Genomic DNA, 14,186 nt, shown 5'->3' with positions numbered 1-14,186 from the left:
ATATCTTTTCCCATTCCGTTGGTTGCCTTTTAGTTTTGTTGGTTGTTTCCTTTGCTGTGCAGAAGCTTTTTATCTTCATAAGGTCCCAGTAATTCACTTTTGCTTTTAATTCCTTTGCCTTTGGGGATGTGCTGAGTAAGAGATTGCTACGGCTGAGGTCAGAGAGGTCTTTTCCTGCTTTCTCCTCTAAGGTTTTGATGGTTTCCTGTCTCACATTCAGGTCCTTTATCCATTTTGAGTTTATTTTTGTGAATGGTGTGAGAAAGTGGTCTAGTTTCAACCTTCTGCATGTTGCCATCCAGTTCTCCCAGCACCATTTGTTAAAGAGACTGTCTTTTTTCCATTGGATGTTCTTTCCTGCTTTGTCAAAGATGAGTTGGCCATACGTTTGTGGGTCTAGTTCTGGGGTTTCTATTCTATTCCATTGGTCTATGTGTCTGTTTTTATGCCAATACCATGCTGTCTTGATGATGACAGCTTTGTAGTAGAGGCTAAAGTCTGGGATTGTGATGCCTCCTGCTTTGGTCTTCTTCTTCAAAATTACTTTGGCTATTCGGGGCCTTTTGTGGTTCCATATGAATTTCAGGATTGCTTGTTCTAGTTTCGAGAAGAATGCTGGTGCAATTTTGATTGGGATTGCATTGAATGTGTAGATAGCTTTGGGTAGTATTGACATTTTGACAATATTTATTCTTCCAATCCATGAGCAGGGAATGTCTTTCCATTTCTTTATATCTTCTTCAATTACCTGCATAAGCTTTCTATAGTTTTCAGCATACAGATCTTTTACATCTTTGGTTAGATTTATTCCTAGGTATTTTATGCTTCTTGGTGCAATTGTGAATGGGATCAGTTTCTTCATTTGTCTTTCTGTTGCTTCATTGTTAGTGTATAAGAATGCAACTGATTTCTGCACATTGATTTTGTATCCTGCAACTTTGCTGAATTCATGTATCAGTTCTAGCAGACTTTTGGTGGAGTCTATCGGATTTTCCATGTATAATATCATGTCATCTGCAAAAAGCGAAAGCTTGACTTCATCTTTGCCAATTTGGATGCCTTTGATTTCCTTTTGTTGTCTGATTGCTGATGCTAGAACTTCCAGCCCTATATTAAACAACAGCGGTGAGAGTGGGCATCCCTGTCGTGTTCCTGATCTCAGGGAAAAAGCTCTCAGTTTTTCCCCGTTGAGGATGATGTTAGCTGTGGGCTTTTCATAAATGGCTTTTATGATCTTTAAGTATGTTCCTTCTATCCCGACTTTCTCAAGGGTTTTTATTAAGAAAGGGTGCTGGATTTTGTCAAAGGCCTTTTCTGCATCGATTGACAGGATCATATGGTTCTTCTCTTTTTTTTTGTTAATGTGATGTATCACGTTGATCGATTTGCGAATGTTGAACCAGCCCTGCATCCCAGGAATGAATCCCACTTGATCATGGTGAATAATTCTTTTTATATGCTGTTGAATTCGATTTGCTAGTATCTTATTGAGAATTTTTGCATCCATATTCATCAGAGATATTGGCCTGTAGTTCTCTTTTTTTACTGGGTCTCTGTCTGGTTTAGGAATCAAAGTAATACTGGCTTCATAGAATGAGTCTGGAAGTTTTCCTTCCCTTTCTATTTCTTGGAATAGCTTGAGGAGGATAGGTATTATCTCTGCTTTAAACGTCTGGTAGAACTCCCCTGGGAAGCCATCTGGTCCTGGACTCTTATTTGTTGGGAGATTTTTGATAACCGATTCAATTTCTTCGCTGGTTATGGGTCTGTTCAAGCTTTCTATTTCCTCCTGATTGAGTTTTGGAAGTGTGTGCGTGTTTAGGAATTTGTCCATTTCTTCCAGGTTGTCCAATTTGTTGGCATATAATTTTTCATAGTATTCCCTGATAATTGTTTGTATCTCTGAGGGATTGGTTGTAATCATTCCATTTTCATTCATGATTTTATCTATTTGGGTCATCTCCCTTTTCTTTTTGAGAAGCCTGGCTAGAGGTTTGTCAATTTTGTTTACTTTTTCAAAAAACCAACTCTTGGTTTCGTTGATCTGCTCTACAGTTTTTTTAGATTCTATATTGTTTATTTCTGCTCTGATCTTTATTATTTCTCTTCTTCTGCTGGGTTTAGGCTGCCTTTGCTGTTCTGCTTCTATTTCCTTTAGGTGTGCTGTTAGATTTTGTATTTGGGATTTTTCTTGTTTCTTGAGATAGGCCTGGATTGCAATGTATTTTCCTCTCAGGACTGCCTTCGCTGCGTCCCAAAGCGTTTGGATTGTTGTATTTTCATTTTCGTTTGTTTCCATATATTTTTTAATTTCTTCTCTAATTGCCTGGTTGACCCACTCATTCGTTAGTAGGGTGTTCTTTAACCTCCATGCTTTTGGAGGTTTTCCAGACTTTTTCCTGTGGTTGATTTCAAGCTTCATAGCATTGTGGTCTGAAAGTATGCATGGTATAATTTCAATTCTTGTAAACTTATGAAGGGCTGTTTTGTGACCCAGTATATGATCTATCTTGGAGAATGTTCCATGTGCACTCGAGAAGAAAGTATATTCTGTTGCTTTGGGATGCAGAGTTCTAAATATATCTGTCAAGTCCATCTGATCCAATGTATCATTCAGGGCCCTTGTTTCTTTATTGACTGTGTGTCTAGATGATCTATCCATTTCTGTAAGTGGGGTGTTAAAGTCCCCTGCAATGACCACATTCTTATCCATAAGGTTGCTTATGTTTATGAGTAATTGTTTTATATATCTGGGGGCTCCGGTATTTGGCGCATAGACATTTATAATAGTTAGCTCTTCCTGATGGATAGACCCTGTGATTATTATATAATGCCCTTCTTCATCTCTTGTTACAGCCTTTAATTTAAAGTCTAGTTTGTCTGATATAAGTATGGCTACTCCAGCTTTCTTTTGGCTTCCAGTAGCATGATGCTTGGAAATATTTAATAACAATTTGTGTGCATCTATATTTAGAAATCTCATAACATGGCATTTTCCATGAATACCAATCCTCAAATATCTAAAGCAGTTTAACCTAATAGATGCAGTGGAAGAATTTTCTGGCACTTGCTGGTAGATGTTCATTTGGCTATAGTAAAGGGACCAACAAATTTCTCTAAATACTCTGAAACTGATTATTAGTGTAAAAGATAGACAAATTGGCTCAAAAGAGGAGGAGACAGTCCACCTTATTTTCCAATCTTATGTTCTCCTTTGTATGTAAAATGGTTTCCTAGAACTCAAAGTATATCAGATAATAAAGTAATTTTCATTTATTGAATGGGTACTATGTGCTAGATAGACTATAAAATATGAAAATATGAGAATTACTTCCCAGGTAATGAAATACCTTTGAAAAGACTTTGAAAACTGTCTAAGGGGTGCGTGGGTGACTCAGTTGGTTACGTGTCCAACTATGGCTTAAGTCACGATCTCACTTGAACTTTGTGAGTTCAAGCCCTGCATCGGACTCTCTGTTGTCAGTGCAGAGCCAGCTTCAGATCCTCTCTTCTTCTCTCACTGCCCCTCTCCCACTTGTGCACTCTCTCTCTCTTAAAAAGAAATGAACTTAAAAACAAAATAAAAAAATAAAAATTGCCTTGAAGGTAAGAACTAGGATTTTCAAAACAGTTGTGTATTCGTTGAATGAAAAAAGTGACATATTATGCTAATACCACACATTTTTCAATCTCTGATTTCTGTAAAAACCACTTTATGAAACATTTTAAAACAGGACTTGAATAATTCTCTGAAAAATTTAAAGCTGTCTTTTAAATTTATTTATTTTTAAGGATTTTATTTTTAATTTATTTTTGAGAGGGAGAGACAGAGCATGAGCAGGGGAGGGGCAGAGAGAGAGGGAGACAGAATCTGAAGCAGACTCCAGGCTCTGAGCTGTCAGCACAGAGCCCGACGCAGGGCTTGAACCCACGAACTGTGAGATCATGACCTGAACCAAAATCAGACACTCAAACGACTGAGCCACCCAGGCAGGCGCCCCCATTTTTTCTTTCTTTTTTTACTATTTATTTTTGAGAGACAGAGAGACAGAGTGTGAGTGGGGGAGGGACAGAGAGAGAAGGAGACACAATCCAAATCAGGCTCCAGGCTCTAAGCTGTCAGTACAGAGCCCTATGTGGGCCTCGAACCCATGAACTATGAGATCATGACCTGAGTTGAAGTCGGACACTCAACTGACTAAGCCACGCAGAAGCCCCTAAGCTGTTTAAAATGAAAATTGGTGCAAGCTCACTTGCAGAGGCAACACGCAGTGGCAAGGAATTATAAAGAAAAAAAATGTCCAAAATGGAACAAAGACAAACGTGAATAAGTGACAGAGGGAGTACAAAGTGTAAATTCTGACAACAAAACCTGAAGATATTGGAGAAAAATGTAAAGAAAGCTTAAAATTAAAACTTAGAGGAAAGAGGACTGACAAAATAAGATTAGAGTTCATGGAATAAAAAAAAAAACCACAAATAATGAAATAAAGAAAATTGTGATGAATATAAAGAAAAATTTTTCCATTTAACTAACATTTATTGAGTACTCTAATGCATCTGGTATTGATTCTGACGAAAAGAAAATCACATATTTGACAAAGGAGCAATGGGCACATATCGACATGTTTAAAGCCTGTGAGATTTCTTCCACTGCTCTATATGTTTGTCGTACTACAGGTTAGGAATGAAGCTGCTTAGTAAAACTTTTAAAGTATTACTATATTGTGCACAAATTCTGTTAAACATTTTATAGAAATGTGTTTAAGTATTTCCCACAAAACACATTCCCTCTTAGAGCTCCAAGTGGCCGGCCACACATCACCCAGGGTAGCTCTGCTTTGTGCTCCTTGAACTTGTTCCTATAAACTCCTCAATCCCTCCCACCCAATTAATGGGACAAAATGCCTAAATAAACACGAAAGGAAAAACCTTTAAAAGCTCTACTACCCCCAATAAAAGGACTTCATATTGAATGATTGCAACTCTGAGTTGACACTTTACTATGCCTTACGGTATAGACATTCCCGCCCCACCACTTACACGTCTTCAGTAATGACACTCACCTCACCAACCTTTGAGAGTTTTTATATATTGGCAGTTAAAGTCATTTGGCCTTTGGCCTTGTGCCTCCAGGGGTTAGAGGCATTGACTTAGGAGGAAAGATTAAATTAACCATAGCTAGACCAAAGAATAACTAAACAAAATAAAAAGGCAAAAAGATGAAGGCATGGGGAAGCACATTAGATGGTAAAATGAGGAAGTCATTAAACAAATGAAACCTTAGATTGAATAATTGGGAAAATTTCCTGAAACAAAAGAGCTCTTAAACTCTAAAGTACTGTTGTCCTGTGACCAAAGTGATTGAGCTTCTGCTTGGGTCAAGTGACACTAGATTGCCAGCCCAGGGCAAGCCAAGCCAGACTAACAGCACAAGTTAAACCAGGGAAATTCCATGCCGCTCAACACCCACCCAGCTGTGTCTGTGGGAACATCAAACCAGTGTTATTTCCTTCTCACTCTGAAAAAGTGCAAAACTGTCCAGGAAACTGTACCAACAATCCATTTCACAGTCCACTGGACAGAATTTTTTGTCTTAACATTTCAGAGTCTTTTAAGCAAAAGCATCTTTTGGGAAGGATTCTTCCTATTCTTAATGCCTCGTATAATGCATGACCCTGAATATGAATGATGAGTGAATATGTCTGATGAGTTAGCCTAAAAAAATATGCTGGGCAAATCATTTTGAAACAACTTCTATATTTTTCTAATTTCTGATTCTGGATCCTCCTGATTTCCTTGCCTGTGTTTCTGAAAGTATAATTCAAATGGGACTGTGGTCATTCATAAATGTTCGTTGCTCGTTATATACTGAAGTTTCACTCTATCTCACCATTCATAATGTTTTCCATGTTGTGCAAAATTTAATAAGGCACAGGGATGTTTGTTTTCATCTCCAAGCCGATTGAGGTGCCACTTCTCAGGTTCTGTGTTGAACACAAAAGTGCCCTTAATAAATGAGTCCAGATGGAGTGTGTATGTGAGGCGGGTTGGGTAAGTGCGTGAGATGTAGACCACAAATAGCATTATACTCAATCATTCCATAAGATGCCACATGGCCTGGGGTGATTTTCCGTAGCAGAATCTAAATAACATTGTTCATCTGCTAATGGTCTAAATATCATAATTAGGACATGTTGCTGCTATAGAACTCTAATTACTGATAAAAAGCAACTTTCATCATGACCTTCTTCTGTTTAAGGGAAATGGTCATTATACCTAACTCCAGCCTTTCAACTCCTTGATCGTTCCAATAAAGCATTTCTGAAAATGCCAAACACATTGCTTGCTTTAGAATTGTTCTAACTGGGAACTAATGATTTATGTCTTTTTCAAATATCATACGTTTGGAATCATTACCAGGTGAGAAGCAAAATAGCAAAAAGTAGATGTCTCAGCAGACAGTAGACACATGCTTTCTAAGGGCACAACTAGCCACTGTACCACTGCGGCCAAGACAGGGTATTTTCCCTCTTTTCTTTCACTGCATCTCACACCACAGGCCTTACCAAGAAAACCAAAAGGAAGTTTTATCTAGTCAGGTTCAATTGCAGGAGTATAGTTCTATGGCTCTTAGCATCCATCAGACTCGTTGGTTCTCTTTCCAAATATACATATCTGTACATTTCTATATAACAACAAAGCTAGGCTAGTTTTACGAAGTGGTGGCACAGGCTGTCTACATAATGTGATTATATAGAATGTCTCTGTTTAAAATAGTACCTCCCAGTTGAATATTACAATTCTTGAAAGTTTGTTACCAGATTTTCTTTAGATTCTAATGTGTGCCCAGTGAAAATTCAGATACCCTTTAAAGGAAAAACATGGCAACCTGTATCAGTTAAAATCTTGATTAGTTGAGAATAAGCTGTGAGCAGCTTATCAGGGTAGACAGTAGTAACAGGGTCTTGGAGCAGTGAATTGTCATTCACCCATTCATTTAGAAAATAAGCACAGAATGGGACCTTATCTTATTTGAAGCAATAATATAATTTTAGGTCACAAAGATGCCTGAGTATGATTTCTATATTCGAAGGGCATAGAATTCACTGGAGGAGACAGGCAAGAAATAAGGCAATCAAAGTAGGGAAAGTATAGAAAAAGGGAACTACAGAAGGATGTGGGAAGGACATCCATCCTGGACTGAGTTGAGGGGAACAATGTGGAAGCTTCCTAGAGGAGACTGAATATGAAGTAGATTTTAAAAGTCACCCTGTAATATGGCCTTATAGAGTTAAATATGTTTTCGTATTATATTAATGAAAAAATACTGCAGTTAACTTCCTTGACGAAAAGAATATGGCTTTATAGAGTTAAATATGTAATATGACCTTATAGAGTTAAATATGTTTTCGTATTATATTAATGAAAAAATACTGCAGTTAACTTCCTTGACTCATAGAAGGTCAATCAATAATAATGTCTGTGACTTCCTGGATATGACTGGTTTTACTATCAGAATTGCAACATGACCCATAATTTTTCTAATTTGGACTCTGTTTGTGGAAGTTGAGCAATTACCTGTCATTTTGTGTCTTGACTCACTTGTGAAATGTGCACTTGGCATTTCCAGTCCTGTTTTGTTTCCGGTATCCTCCCAGACCACATTGGGGATGGAGTTGGTACTTTACCCAAGGCTCTGGGACAGTGGTCAAGGTCCCCTCTCTCCTACCTTCAAGAGAATAAGTGGTATGTGAGTGTTCATGGCAAATTTTACTTATTTCACCATCTTGTATACAATTTTGTACTTATTTCACCAAATCTCTATCTGTAGGTAATAGCTCATTATGTTTGCCATCACATTTGAAAGTTTTCTCTAGAAACTTCCTTTCTTAGAACATTATCTAGAGAAAAAAATACATTAAACACCACAGTTAATTTTCATAACAGAACACAATTTAGCTAAAAAGATGACATAGAGAATGTAATTACTGAACTTCTTTAAATTTTCTTTCTGCAAGCTTTCATTAATTGAGGCCATATTTTTAAAGAGCAAAGGAAGAAAAATAGGACTATTAACGATAATTTTTAGCCCTACTTTACTAGAAGTTTTTTTTTTCTGAATTACACTTTTGCAAATAATAGGTCAACTTTCCAAAGGAAAAATCTACATTAATAAAAATAGCGTGTTCAAAGCCCGCTCAAAATGTATTTCCTCTTACATATGTAGGTTTTATTAAAGAATATGAGTAAAAAGAATTGTATTATTTTTCCTGTAAAATTGTCTGTTGTTATCTTATGAGAGTGAAATTATAAGCCTATAGAGAACAAACGTGAATTGAATCCAGATTAATAAAAACAGATGCTCACAAGGGCATTCTTTATATGAATTTTTAGGCTAAGTAAATCTTCAAAATCCACAAGCTTCCTTGAGAGGTGTGAATTTGGATGGAGGAGAGGGACATAACTAAGAATAAGATGACATCAAAAAGTGTGGTTAAATGATCATGGAAAAAGTAAAGCACTTCTCAGGGAAAATGCATCAAAAAATTTGTTTCGTATAAACACCCACTTGAAATAGACCAGAAATGTTTGGCCTTCCTGAGATAATCAGCTCCCTGTAAGAGAGTATCAATGTGTTTGAGGTATGAATGTTAGGAGCAGGGAGCTTGTCATTATCAGAAAGAATAAGGTTTGCTCATCTGAAAACTTAAGTACTGCTCTGAATCTTCTTCAGCCAATACCATAATTGGAAGAGATGGGCTGTCACAAATGCCCTGTGTCTTACAACCAGTAGTGAACATTGCAGTCCTCTGATATAACTAAGGTTATGGTAAATCACAAGAGAGTTTCATCTTCTAAGGATCAATTAGTTCTGTTATATAAGCAACAGATTAATAAGTATTTCTTCAATGTCTGTCCTTTTGGGGTACTGTGACTGCTTTTTTAAATACTAAGATTCTATTGGATTTTCTTTGGCATCAGTTTTCATTATTTGAAACAAGCCCATACGGTATAGAGAATTGTAAATCCCAAGTTGTTGTGAGGAATTATAAAGCTCTTCAAATTGTAGAACATTATATTGGATTCTGAAGATAAAGTGTAGGCCAATGCAGATTTTCTATAAAGTCAATCAAGAAGGGCAAATTAGAATTATGACGGCTTTAGTTTTCTTTAGCAATTGTTCTTTTTTAAAACATAATATAATATTTTATACCAATATAGAAAATCTTTGTTACTCAATAACCGTAATGAATCTCGGGGCACCCGGGTGGCTCAGTCAGTTAAGTGGCTGACTTTGGCTCAGGTCATGATCTTTTGTGGTTCGTGGGTTTGAGCCCTGCGTCAGGCTCTGTGCTGATAGCTCAGAGCCTGGAGCCTGCTTTGGATTCTTTGTCTCTCTCAAAATTAAATAAACGTTCAAAAAATTTTTCAAAAAAGCAATCACAATAAATCATGAAATGATGAGCAGTGCTATTTGTGTTCATTAAATTTGAAAATAGTATCCCTACAAAGAGCTTTCTTCTCATCATTGACTCTCCTCCCACAACGTCTAATTTCTCTCTCTTCTGACCTTGGGAAAAAAGAATAAGACTCACAATTAATGGTAATAAAGCTTTAACGAATTCTGCTATGGCACTGCTGGAAAAGAGTCTCTGGGGTGGGTGTCTACATTTCTTTTCAACAGGGTTTCGACAGTGGGACTAGGCTTTCAGTCCAAGTAGCTTCCTTGGGAGGTGATCCAAAAAATCACCAGATGAAATGTCATACAATATGGAATCGATCTGTGCTCTGGACAACAGGGCTCTGTCCAGCTAGGGATAATGACAGACCATAGATCATACATGAGAGTTGTCCCACCTGCGTGAGCAGGAAGTGGAGGTGTTTACCTCCAGCTCGCATCAGTTTAGGGTCGAGAGCTAAACATGGGGAAATGACCAGGGATGGCTAGAAATGTAAAAGAAATATAAAAGTCTTTTGTACAACTCTATTCAGTTACTAAAACACAGATGTCATGTAGTTTTCTAAAAAAAACCACGACATTTTGCCATAGGTGAAATATGAAATCTAAACACAATTATAGTAAAGAATTGAGAGGATTTTCAAATATTCACTTTGAAAACACACCATTCCTGAGTGGAGTCACAGGTGAAGTCAATTACACTTTGAAGGAATGGAAAATTCCAATACTTTAAACTTTTTTTCCAAGTGTAGACTGCCAAAACTTTTGACAGTCAAAACATATATAGATACATCATTTATGAATGTTAATGTAAAACCTCAAGTAAATCACATATATATAATCCTGCAGTGTATCTAAAGACTAATATTTTTAAAATGGAGTTTGTTCCAGGAACATAAGGATGATACATTATTTAAAAATCTGCGAATATAATTCATCATATTAATAAGTTGAATGGCCAAAAAAATAAGGCCATTTGGCAAAATTCACCGTCCCATCTTGACTTTTAAAAAAAAACTTAAATAGGGGCGCCTGGGTGGCGCAGTCGGTTAAGCGTCCGACTTCAGCCAGGTCACGATCTCGCGGTCTGTGAGTTCGAGCCCCGCGTCAGGCTCTGGGCTGATGGCTCGGAGCCTGGAGCCTGTTTCAGATTCTGTGTCTCCCTCTCTCTCTGCCCATCCCCCGTTCATGCTCTGTCTGTCTCTCTCTGTCCCAAAAATAAATAAAAAACGTTGAAAAAAAAAATTAAAAAAAAAAAAAAAAAACTTAAATAAAAATTGATTAAATGAATATTGTCAGTTATCTATGGCTACAGAGCAAATTACTCCAAAACGTAAAAACTTTTAAAAATAAGTACTTATGATCTCACAGATTCTGTGGGTCTGGAATTCAGGAGGAGTTTACCTGGGTGCCCATGGTTCAGGGTCCGTCATAAGGGTTTAGACAAGGTGTTGAGTTCACAGTCATTTCGAGGTTCATCAAATGGATTTCTACATAACTATTTATACCAAAATAAAATTCTAATGATCAAACATGTAAACACACACAGACACATACACATACAAATATTAAAATATACAAAAATTAAATGATTTCTTTTTTTAATCTTTGATAGGAAATGCCTTTTTATACAAGACTCAAAACCCAAAGGCCATAGAAGTAGAAACATTTGATTTATAAATGTTAAAACGTCTTTGCAATAAGGACATCATAAACAAAATAAAAACAACACAACCACAAAAACAAACTTGGGAAATATTTATATTATACAACAGAGTAAAAAAAAATCCAATTTCCTTAATAGAGAAAATCTTTCACAAATAAATAAGAAACTCTAAAATTTTATTGGAATAATGTACAAAATCAAGAGTTCACAAATAAGGAACTGAAAACAGCTTATTGCTGTGATAAGACCCCCAGCCTTACTCATCATTTTCAGTGTTTCCATATTTCCAGGGATCAGATTAGCAATAATTTTAAAATGTGAGAATTCCTGGCAAGAATGTGAATAAACACACAGTCTCCTACACGGTTGGAAGTTTATATTGCTGTAATTGCTTTCAAAGATAATTTTTAATTAAAAATACGCTTGATATTTAGCACAGGAATTCCGTTTCTAGAAATCTAGCCTATAAAAAATTTATACTGTTTAGTGTATCTAAATCATCTACAGGATTATTCATTTCTGTTTTGTTTATAATTGTGAAAAACTGGAATAATCTAAAAGCCTTTCAATAGAGGAGTAATTAAGCATACCCATATAATAGAATATTATAAAGTTATTAAAAGTGAGTGGTGTGCAGGTAATGCAGAGATATCCAAAGGTACAATTAAGACTGTTTTTGGGTGCGCCCAGGTGGCTTAGTTGGTTGAGTGACAGACTCTTGATACTGGCTCAGGCAGTGATTTAGCAGTCCTGGGATTAAGCCCCTCTGCCGACTCTACACAGAGGAGAGCCTGCTTGGGATTCTCTCTCCCCCTCTCTCTCTGCCCCTCCCCCACTTACACTCTCTATCTCAAAATAAATAAATAAATAAATAAACTTAAGAAAAAAGAGTATTCTGAAAATGACCCAAACAGGGATTAGGATATGGGCCTATTTGTATAAATGTTTAAAAACACTTCATTAGAAAATCTGTGTGTGTGTGTGTGTGTGTGTGTGTGTGTGTGTGTGTTAACTTCTGGGGAGTCAGACTGGATTTTAGGATGGGAGACAGGCTAATTCTGTATTCTATCCCCTATTTTATAGTTTGACTATTAAAATTGTGAAATAATTTGTGGAAATAATTTGTGGTTGATTACTTTTATCAAATACATAAATTATTTCAATACTTAAAATTGTGTAATTGTACTAAAATTATAATTGTATAATAACCCTCTTGAAAATTAAAATAATAATATATTCAGTAATTTTTTGGAGGAAAAGTAAAGGCCAACTTTTTCCAAAGCATGTTTTGTAGAAATACAGTCTTGGAAATGGTGTTAAAACAATGCCATGAGCAGCCACAATAACAATATGACAAAAAAAATAATAATACGTCAAAATAATCAGAAACACCATGAACTCCACCTCTGACAGCAATAAGTGTGTATTTTCATATTCAAGCCTCTTACAAATCTTGCAGGAAAGAAACTTTTCAGATATAATTGTTTTCCAAATGCATTTATTTAGGTAATCTTGCTGTACTTGACTTATCACCTATTAATATTTCAAAAAACATACTTGTAACATTCATGTAGATCTCTACCAGAGACAATGTGATCATTTCGTCTATGTTTAAGATCGCTACTCAAACATTTGATTTAGATTTTCTAGACTGACAGCTGGAGAAATTCCAGGAGGGTGGCATTTTGGCCACACTCCTAGGTGCCATCGTCCTCCCTTCTCTCTCTCCGGGCATTTACAAAATACTGAGAGGCATGCTGCCCTCGCCTGGAGGGGACATAGCAGGCTCTTTCTGAGATCCAGGGGGCTATAGGACTTCATTCTCTTTGGTACCAGGCAGAAGCCAAGATACTATTGGCAGAGAAGACGACTGCTTAGAAAATGGGCACAAATCTTACACGTGTACTTCAAGTGGCAGAATCCTGTTGGTTCCTTTGCAAAATGCCTATGCCTCGGCTTGCTCTTGGTAGCACTGTTGGTTCATGCCAGCGCTGTTAGAACTGGAGGGACGCTGTGCTACTGGCCTGAACTCTCTCCAGCCTTGGCAGTTGGGAGAGAAAGCAGTTGGCATGTAGAAAGAACCTGGAGGAGAGAGACTTCTCCCACATGGCTACTAGGAGGGTAAGGGTTTGCTAGTTGCTTGTTTGTTTGTTTGTTTGTGGGAGCAAAAAAAAAAAAAAAAACCACTTGTGTTTATTCTAATGATAGATAATCTAATAACATTAGAAATTAACAATAAAGGGTGTAATATTGGAAATTAAGAATCACTTATAAATAGCCCGAGTCAAAGAGAAACTAAAAATAAAACTGACCTAGGAGACATAACAAAAGCTGCACTTATGGGAGAATTGCTGAAATAATCTAAATGCCTAAATTATCTCAGAATTACAGGGAATAAATTCTCCATAAATGCTTGCATGTGAGGCGGGTGTCATTTTTTTGTTCGATGAAACTTTCCCTGATAAATGAATCCTTAGATATTTAAGCTCTTACAAAGCCTCTTAAATAATGTATCATGTTCTCAGTATGTTTTAGAAAATAATACTCTATTTGAGGAAGACATATTAGCCTTAAATGACAGCCCTCAATGCTAGTTTGGGATGATTATAAAATCTACCTGACAGAATTAAAGAAGGTAGTAAAGAGGTTGAGTGTATATTTAGTGATTATCCCTGAGTAAATGATTTTTTAATTATAAGTTTGAGATTTTATGAGAAATGTGGATTTTAAAGATTATTCAGACTAAAAAGTGGTTACAGCTTAGAGTTCATTAGAAACCATTTTTGGAACAAATTGAAACAGAGAAAAACTGTCTTATGTTATGCAAATGAGACTTAAGTGTCTGAGAGAAATTCCTGTGAACCATCAACTGTGGGTTCAAAAAGTGTCAGAGCAGAGACCTCCACAGAACTGGCTCCCAGGGCAGGACACCTGCCTGTTGTCCGTGAACTGCTGTAAGAGAATAAAGATTCTCTTTATAACAGTGATAACATGAAGTAGGAGCAAACAGTTACATAAAATATCCAATTAGAAATACTGAGAGTGAAAAATAAAATT

The 14,186-nt window shown here is 36.6% G+C and overlaps 1 long non-coding RNA gene across 1 annotated transcript in view; it reads right to left on the bottom strand.

The window, feature by feature from the left end:
• The window catches only part of LOC102970384, an 82,817-nt gene that overhangs the window by 27,482 nt on the left and 41,149 nt on the right, over positions 1–14,186 (bottom strand). Inside the window, exon 2 of the long non-coding RNA XR_006220891.1 lies at positions 7,582–7,732. This is a non-coding gene — a long non-coding RNA (uncharacterized LOC102970384). The remainder of the gene's footprint in view (positions 1–7,581; positions 7,733–14,186) is intronic.

Source organism: Panthera tigris, chromosome A1 (genome assembly GCF_018350195.1).
Source record: "Panthera tigris isolate Pti1 chromosome A1, P.tigris_Pti1_mat1.1, whole genome shotgun sequence".
In the NCBI taxonomy this organism is placed as follows: domain Eukaryota; kingdom Metazoa; phylum Chordata; class Mammalia; order Carnivora; family Felidae; genus Panthera; species Panthera tigris.
The sequence above is the reverse complement of the archived record's forward strand: the minus strand, read 5'-3'. Positions and strand labels throughout refer to the sequence as shown.